The sequence below is a fragment of the Palaemon carinicauda genome, chromosome 11 (genome assembly GCF_036898095.1).
Source record: "Palaemon carinicauda isolate YSFRI2023 chromosome 11, ASM3689809v2, whole genome shotgun sequence".
Taxonomy (NCBI): Eukaryota; Metazoa; Arthropoda; class Malacostraca; order Decapoda; family Palaemonidae; genus Palaemon; species Palaemon carinicauda.
In genome coordinates this window covers 53,307,338-53,317,337 of record NC_090735.1, presented here as the reverse complement: position 1 = coordinate 53,317,337, position 10,000 = coordinate 53,307,338, and positions in this window count along the sequence as shown.

Genomic DNA, 10,000 nt, shown 5'->3' with positions numbered 1-10,000 from the left:
TACAGGAAACACACTGGCTAGCTTCCACCTACGCAGATATGTAGATGCCAACTTGTATAAAAAGATGCCAATTAGTCAATTTGTCCCAGTTGATTTTTTCCCCGATAAACCCCATGCCTCCGATTTGCGCGGAACGCTGTGTCCGGCCCACTACCCGGACACAGCGATCCGCGCTGACTGTATATATATATATATATATATATATATATATATATATATATATATATATATATATATATATATATATATATATATATATATATATATATATATATATATATATATATATTTACAGTCAATATATAAATCCAGGCAATTTGTAAAGTGACTGAACTTTTCAGGCAATTTGTAAAGTGACTGAACTTTTCAGGCAATTTGTAAAGTGACTGAACTTTTCAGGCAATATGTGAATTGCCTGGTTCACCCAGTCAATTTACAAGTTAGCTAAAAATTGCAGACAATTTATAAATTGACTAAAATTCTAAAGGATTTTCTTGGCATATTGACTGAAATGAACCCCGGTATGGATATTCGGTCAGTTTACCTACTGAAACTTTGTGTGCTGTTGTCTGGGTAGTTTATTATTGTGCGTGTGTGAAAGACCATTGCTAACACAGAAAGTATGGCGTGTTCTGAGGAAGTATTCTTTTTGACGAAAAGAAGTTGTTGAAGTAAAACTCGGATTCAAATTAATTACTGCTGCTTGAAATTGAATACTAGAGTCTGATAGAGGAACTCAAAAGTAGCATCATCTGCAAAAAAATGAATTGAATCGGCAGTATTACATCCTTGGAAATTATGATGTTCTTTAGTGTGGTGACGTTGAAAAGACGAAATGATAGAAGTCAAGAACCGATTTATTTTGTGCAAATTGATGATAAGTTTGACACAAGAAAACGTATTCATATTACTTTGGGACATGGTGGAAGAGATAAAATAATCAAGGTTTTATTAAGATATGCAAATGTTACTAGAGATCCTGTAGGACTGTTCAAATCTTTGTGTTCAGTGTCAAAACGAACGGAAAAGATTTACGACCAATTTTGTCAAATCAGGTGGATGTTGTTGACATGCAGTTTTGTATGAAAGGTAAATATAAGAGGATAATGTTGTATCAAGATCACTTAAAAAAGTATTGCTTATTTTGCCCCTTAACTTCCAAAATGGCCGCTGATGATGCATTCCAACAAATGGCCATATTGTTAATGTTTGGGCCACCTCAAATTCTTTAAAGCAATAATGGTAGTAAATTTACAACATTTGTCATACGGAACTTAAACTTCTTTGGCCAGACTTGTTAATGTTTCATGGTAAACCAAGGCATATTCAGTTTCAAGGATCAGTTGAAGGCCTTAATTGTGATAAAAACCCAAGCTAATTTCATAGGTAATAATGAATAAGTGAGTGGCCCATAAGACTCGAAAGTTTGTGGAGTTTCAAAAGAACATCTGTTACCACTCTTGATTCAGACAATACCCATACAAAGCAATCTTTGGTGTTAAGGCCAGAGTAGGTCTACGTTTAACTAAACTTCCAGAGGAAGTATTGAAGACAATGGTTACTGATGATGATTTACTTGGATCTTACACTTTTCCCTTGGACTCTAAATTGATTTAGTATCATTTTGTTGTAAGAGTATTATTTCATTGTTTTATTATCACATATTGTCAAGTAAGTAATATTTTCACATTTCATTGTAACGAAGATTTTAAAAATAAAATTTTCCTCAAGTATAATGTTTGTTTGCCTGTATCTATCCGATAAGAGTCAATATGCCAAGAAAATCCATTAGAATTTTAGTCAATTTATAAATTGTCTGCAATTTTTAGCTGATTTGTAAATTGACTTGGTGAACCAGGCAATTCAAATATTGCATGAAAAGTTCAGTCACTTTACAAATTGCCTAGATTTAGATATTGACTGTAACATATATAACAGATTTTGAGCGAAGCGAAAAATCTATTTTTGGGTGAGATGGCCATGTCGTCCTGATGGAAGTTCCTATAGGGTAGCTTCCTTGGGTATATTACAACTACGGTGATATTCCCAGAGAATTTACCTTAAGGTACCCAGAATTCTAACTCCTGGAGCGAATATCACTAATAAAAGAACCAGGGATATCGCGAAATATCAGAGGACGTATTCTTGACACGCCACGTGGCAATCTGCACCCCGAACAGAGATAACACTTCGAAGGGGTCAATTGGCAAGAAAACGAAAACGAGAAAGAAAAAGGAGAGCCGCTCGCAAGGCTCTGTCTTCTCCCGTTTCGTAAGCGTGCATTGCGCCGCTCATGGCTCCATCTGTATTCCTTGTAGCGATACACAAGGTGCTACAGATACTGTATGTAGGGAGGGGACCTACAGCCCTTTCATAGAAAGGGAAGGGCGGGTCCATCAGGAAGACATGGCCATCTCACCCAAAAATAGATTTTTCGCTTCGCTCAAAATCCGTCTTTTGGGCTCAAGCCATGTCGTCCTGATGGAAGTATACCAGAGCATTACTGTATCTGTGGATTCTCAAAACATGCCGTACTCCCCGGAGGTATTTCCCCGCTCGACTAGACCTAGAGACCTAAGATGTTACCGTTATACATCTTTCCAACTAACCATAAACCATGTTAGTGCTTCCTGCCCCCTACAGGGAAGAGTCCTACTAGACTCTGGAAAAGTCTCGAAGAGTACATATACCTATGTATGAATAACAGGCAAGCCAATATAGTGGTCTCACCCTATATTATGTAAAGCATAGTTTGTAAAGAACCACTGCGTCAATATGAAGTATCGACCAGTTCTCCGTTCAATACTGTATTGGACAAAGGTTTATATCCGAGTAGGAGGAAACTTTCATATCCGCAACCGTCCCCTTAGGGCATGGAGTCCTCCCGCTAAGGGAAAGCATAAACCAATGAAAAAATAGCTTGCATAAAGGAACAATCTATTAGAATTATCCCAGATAAATATACATAGTAAGAATGCTCAATTATTATCAATAAATTGACATAGGTGAAGGAGACGCAAGGTTCGCAAGAACTAGTTTATTGACAGACAATAAATAAAACAGGTTAACAACAATTATATATATATATATATATATATATATATATATATATATATATATATAAGAGGAGGATAACCAAAAAATTAAGCATAAGCATGATAGTAAACAGAAACTTGTTTATCTGAAAGAAAAACATTAGCGCCACTTTTAACATACCGAGGTATCAAAGTTGTAAAAGTCTGTATTACTAATCAGTCACATTAGCGTTAGAAACGCTCGGCACACATGTCTGCACTTATGCTAGGTTCACCTTTGAAAGTGGAACAATCAACGTGGGCAACCCGGTGCCCTCACTCTTAGTTTGTAGCACAGTATGTAACTACACACTCACCCTGGAATTAATCGTCCCAATTAAATCCACTGTTCCTCGCAGAGTTAAACAGCAGGGTTAACGACGCAACCCACTGCTACCACAGACCTCTTTAGTTGCTCCACTTGCTTCACATAGTGACGAAAGAACACTCTGGAAGACTTCCAGCCAGTGTATGAACGAAGATGTTCAAAATCCATACAATTAAAGAAATTTAAGGATGAGGCAACTTTCCTCTGATCGTGACCTGCGGGTGTACTGTCAGGATCCGCTCTGCGAATAAAATATGTGATTTTCGCCCTGAGTTGTTTCAGTAATAAATTTGAGCCTGATGTTTCTCCCCTGAATAGTTGACCACCCTTGAAGTCTGAAGTTCTACGAAGATAGACCTTTAGGCATTCTACTGGACATAGAGATGCATCTTCTTTCAGAGGGCAGATTCTCCAGAGACCCCACCTGTTGGTGGGTAACTCGTTCTTGGCGAGAAACGTAGGATCCGGAAACCGGTTCAGCTCTCCCCCATCCAAGAACTGAACACGACCTTCCTCTTTCGAGAGGGCTACAATCTCACTAACCCTGGCCCCGGACGCGAGTGCAAATAGGAAAATAACTTTTTGGGTCAAATCCTTTAACGCACACTCCTCATTGTTCAACAGTGAAGCGAAATGAAGAACTTTATCTAAAGACCATGAAATGGGCTTTGGAGGTGCTGAAGGTCTGAGCCTAGCGCAGGCTTTCTGAATTTTATTAAAAATCTCGTTAGCGAGGTCGACCTGGAAGGCATATAGAATGGGTCTTGTCAAAGCAGATTTACACGTTGAAATCGTGTTAGCTGCCAACCCTTGACCATGGAGTTGGATGAAGAAAGATAAGCAGAAGTCCGTCGAGATCTCCTGCAGATTCTTCGCCTTGACAAAGGCCACCCATTTTCTCCAAGATGACTCATATTGCCTTCTAGTAGATTTACACTTATATTCCTCTAGGAAGTCTATACTGTCTTTCGAAATCCCGAAACGCTTTCTCACCGCTAGGGAGAGAAAATCATCGAGCTGTAGGGTCCGGGTTTTCTGTAATGAAGCGCAGACAGTCGACTTCTGGACTCGCTGGGTCAGAACTGGATCTGGTAGCGGTAGAAACTTCAGCCGTAGTTCCAATGCCAGAGGGAACCACACGCTGTTCGGCCACTTGTGAGCCACTATTGCCGCTACTCCCTTGAAGGATCTCAGTTTGTTGAGGACCCTCAACAGAAGGTTGTGAGGAGGGAACAGATAAATCCTGGACCATCTGTTCCAGTCGAGGGACATCGCGTCCACTGCTTCCGCTATGGGGTCCTCGTACGGGGACACGTACAGGGGTAACTTCTTGTTGTCTTTCGTCGCAAAGAGGTCTATCTGCAGTTCTGGGACTTGACTCAAGATGAAGGAGAACGATCCTGCGTCTAGGGACCATTCTGACTCTATCGGTGTGAACCTGGATAGAGCGTCCGCTGTCACATTGCGCACTCCTTGAAGGTGAACTGCCAACAGGTACCACTTCTTCTTTTCCGCCAGTCGAAAGATGGCCAACATCACCTGGTTGAGAGGTGGTGACCTTGATCCTTGTCGATTCAAGCATCTCACAATCACCTCGCTGTCCAGCACCAACCTTATGTGGATCGAGCGACGCGGGAAGACTTTCTTCAAGGTAAGGAGCACTGCCATAGCTTCCAGAAAGTTTATGTGAAATGTCTTGAATAGATTGGACCAAGTCCCTTGGGCCTTCTTCCGATGAGAATGACCTCCCCACCCCTCCTTCGAGCCGTCTGTGTGAATAGTCAACGAGGGGGGAGGTGGCTGAAGAAGTACCGACTTCTTTAGTTGTCTGGCTTGGGACCAAGGCCTGAGAAGAGTACGTAGACGAAGCGGAACTGGTCTTCTCAGATCTCTTAGCGCGTTTGGTGCATAACTTCTCCAAACTCCGGTTGCATCCTTTAGCTGTGCTCTTAGCACCGGGTCTGTTACCGAAGCAAACTGGAGAGAACCCAGCACTCTCTCCTGTTCGCGTCTTGATATCCTTTCGGAATCCAGAAATCTCTTGACAGAACCAACTATCTCCTTCCTCTTCTTCGCCGGGATAGAGAATCGGTGTGACATTAGGTCCCAGTGAATTCCCAGCCACTGGAACTTTTGAGATGGAGAAAGTCGAGACTTTTTTCTGTTGATCTTGAAGCCTAGATACTCTAGGAACTGGATCACCTGCAGGGAAGCTTGCAAGCATTCTGTCTTGGATGCTGCCCACACCAGCCAGTCGTCCAGGTAGGCTACCACCTGAATTCCCTTTAGGCGTAATTGTTTGAGAGCTACGCTCACAAGGTTCGTGAATATCCTTGGGGCTATATTTAGCCCGAATGGCATGGTTCTGAAGGCGTATAGTCTTCGTTGTAGCTTGAACCCTAGGTAGGGGGAGAGTCGGCGATTGATTGGAACGTGCCAATAGGCGTCTGACAAATCTATGGAGACGGTAAATGCCCTCTTGGGCAGTAAGGTCCTTATGTGTTGCAGTGTTAGCATCTTGAACTTGCAGTTCACTATGAACTTGTTGAGTGGCGACAAGTCCAGAATGACTCTGAGTTTTTCCGAGTCCTTCTTGGGAACACAAAACAGCCTCCCTTGGAATTTGATGGACTTTACCCTTCGGATCAATTTTTTCTCCAACAGTCCTTGAATGTACTCCTCCAGAACGGGGGTGGAGTGTTGGAAAAATCGAGGGCACGGGGGTGGAGTGCTGTACCAGCTCCAGCCCAGTCCATTCTTGAGTAGGCTGTGGGCCCAGGGATCGAAGGTCCACTGATCCCGAAAATTCTGAAGTCTCCCTCCTACCAGTATCATCTCACTTCGACTGCTGTCCTGAGGTCTTGCCTCCCACCCCTGCATCCCCTTCCCCTTGAGGGGCGCCTAGACGAGCCTCTGGCTGCTCCTCTAGGCTTTGCTCGAAAGGTAGTTGACTGCCCTTCGAACGTTGGGTTGAATGCCGGAGACTGTGTCGCCACGGCTTGGGGTACCCACTGGAATGTGGTCGGGGTTTGTGCCACCATTTGGGACACTGAAGGCATAGGCAATTGCTGTTGCTGTTGCTGTCTAAATGGCTTGGCTGGCCGAGAGGGTAGCCTAGTCCTCTTAGTCTTCCTCTTTGGTTGGGGACCCTCATCCGGGGAAGACTTTCTCTTGATAGACAGGCCCCACTTCTGGAGAAGGTTCCTATTCTCCGTGGCGGCCTTATCCACAACCTCCTTGACCGCTTCGTTAGGGAAAAGGTCTTTGCCCCAAATGTTGGAGGAGATTAGTTTCCTTGGCTCGTGCCTCACCGCAGCCGAGGCGAACACAAACTCCCTACAAGCTCTCCTCGCCCTGACGAAGCTGTAAAGATCCTTCGTCACTGTGGCCAGATGAGTCTTGGCCACTACCATAAACATCTCATGGACCTTGGGGTCACTTGCCATTGTCTCAAGAGTGGTTTGAAGAGACATTGAGGCAGCCAGTCTTTCTTTTGTCTCGAGCTCCCTCCGCAAAAGAAAGTCAGACAGCTTAGGGAGGTTCTCACCGAACTGACGTCCGGCAATATCAGCCTCCAACTTCCAAACTGAGAAGGTAAGATGGACGTCCTTCCAGTCCTTGTGGTCCATAGGTAGGGCCAGCGACAAGGGTTTACACTCCTCCAAGGAGGGGCATGGCTTGCCAGCCTCGACTGCTTTTAGCGCAGCCACAAACCCTTTCTGCAAAAAGGGGAAGGCTCTAGCAGGAGAGGACACAAAGGAAGGGTGCTTCTTACTCAAAGCAGCAACCTTCGAGGATGAAAGCAAAGCTTGAGCCTTAGCATGGTCCATAACTATGACCTCCTTCGGCTCTGTCTCCTCCTTTGAAGCTGGTTCCTTCCTCAAACGGACATAACAGTCCGGATACGACCCTTTGCTGGGCCAGAATTCCACCTCCTCTAGGGGAACTGAGCCCAACTTTTCCGACATGGTGATCTTTCCGACCGTCATCGGCATGTGCTCAGCATATCTCCACGGGTTAGCATCTGAGCACAAGGGAAGGTCTTTCACATTGAGCCTCTTCTGGGGCCCACGTGATGCTGCAAGTTTCTGCATCTGCAGTTCCATTGCAGCCGCCTTCTCATTATTCTCCCTCTGCATCTGTTGGATCATTCCAACGATGGAGGAGAGGGTCTGTCCCAGCTCTACTGGGAGAGCAGACGATGTTGAGGGAATAGGTTCAGGGACCTGAACCGGAGCAGCCGACACCTCGTCGACCACTTCCTCTTCAATGTCTGGAGCCTGATCTTCATCCTGGCCTTCTGCCAGGAGGTCTTCCTCCAGACGCTCGAACACGTCCGACATCATGTCGTCCAACTGGATGTCCTGCAGGGCGACCGCGACTTCAGCATCCACCGGGATCTGAACTACGGGGATCTCCACTTGAGGCTGGGGAATCACTGCATCAGCTGATGCCTTAGGGAAAAGGTAAGCCCTCATCTTCTCACTTGGAAGATAAGGTCCAGAGGTGTTCTTCTGGAAACCCCTTACCCAGGAACAAAGCTTCTCCCTTGCTATATCCCTTGACTCCGCCGTCCTAGGGGAATCAAAAGCCTCAGCAACCAGGTTAGTGCACACGGTACATACCTGAGGGTCCCAATACCAGAGATCACCCTTGGAGACAGTGCATGCTGAGTGCTTCCTACACAACTCATGTCCGCAGAAGTTCTTGCTGCGGACGTTGCAGAAAACACTTCCGCACTTCGGATGGTCCTCCTGTAAAGAGAAGAAATTTCCATGAGTATCAAGTGAACTACGTATCACTGGATATACATAGTTTAGCATAATAAAACAGAAAGGAAAGACACACACTTGTGTTTCCCGCACAGTCAATTGTTGCAACCTTCCAGATAATAAAATCGTATGGTTAATCTGTCCTAGAGCAACCAATGAAAAATTTCCAGAGGAAACAGGTGTAGCTCACACCTAAGGGATGATTTTAAAATACCGGATAGTAGACAAGAAAGAACTCACTTTCTTTATCTGTAAGGCAACACTAAAGGGCTGTGCAAGACAACACAAAAATGTTAGAAAACACAGTGTTGTAACAATACTATACTATAGTTTTCTCCCTACAGTATATACTATACTGAAGAATACTGGTACAGTATAGAAGGTAAGTGCCGGCCGGCACTCACCATAACTAGATCTAAAGTATACTACTTAAGAGCTATAAGGCGGCAGAACGCTGGTTCAAATGCAGGCAGTAACTGCCGGCCGGCAACTACACTAGGTAGCACCCGGCTGCCGGCCACCACTCGTAGCGACCGGCAGACAATGGCGTTATAATAGCCGGCCAGCAAAGGTATACAACCGATGCCGGCCGGCAGCAAAAGAACCAGAGAACTCCGACTGCCCGGCTGCCGGCCACTTAGGCCGGCAGCCGGCTAGGGTACAACAATAGAAGAAAACAGAATGGATACCGGGATAAGAGACTGTACTACCTCAAAGCCCGGCAACCCGAAAGAGTGCACATAAGGAAGGGGAGAATATAATTCAGGCTTCCTGACCAATGCCATCTGGCTCTACAGACAAACATAGATGAGGGACCAAGGGAGGTCCGGGCAGCACTCAAAGCAGAAGACCTTTGCCGGCCAGCACACTCTGCCGGCCGGCAAGGGACTGAGTCAACTCCACATCCTAACCTATGCTAGGTACAGATGTAGAATGACGGACAGTAATGTAACGGCTAGGCCATTACAGAGGAAAGAGGGGGAAGGGACGAAGAGGGTCCTACCAACCTTGCTTTAGTAATGAATCACCCGCAGCCAAGAAAACTCATCTTAGCCTAAGGGAGATCCGAGGAGGGAGGCCAGCAATACTTGCCAACCCCCACGGAACCAAAGCAAGGAAGGTGTTGCTATACCCAGAAAAAGGATCTTATCCTCGCCACCGAGAACAGCAACAATGGACTAGTCTGCTAGATCACAAGAAGAAGGGAGTCTCAACCCCAAGCCAGACATAAACAGACTCAGACTAAGAACTTACTGGAAACAGGAAGGAACAGCAACACCCTAATATAGTTGTATCAAAAGTTAATTCAGATAAACCACTAGGGTTAAGCCCAAGGCTTAAACAGAGGGAAAGGGATTGCACACCTTCTCCGAAGAAAAGAGAGCAACCGGGGAGTATGAGAAAGTATACTAAGGCCCCATAGACAACTTAGCCTAGGCGCCAAGAGAATCGATTACCTAAATCACTGAAACTCACTCGTATACTATCTTGGAAAAAATAAAAATAATCTTAAATGTATAAAACTGCCTAAAGCTTCAATAAAATTTATTAAAACACTCGGAAATCTGAATATCATGCAGGAAAGTACTAGGGCCAAACGACTAGGCTACACGGTCTAGCGTAGGCCAGAATCGGCGAATACTTCGCCAAGTCAAATAATACTAAAAGCATCATATAAAGAAATCCTATGTAACGCTAAACAGCTAAAATTATTAAAGCAAAACAGCCAGGAACGTCGCTCTGGCTAACTAAATAACTCATACCTAGCGAGCGACAGCGTGCAGGACGCCTCCGGTAGGCAACAGCTCTTGTAACAAAGATATTAC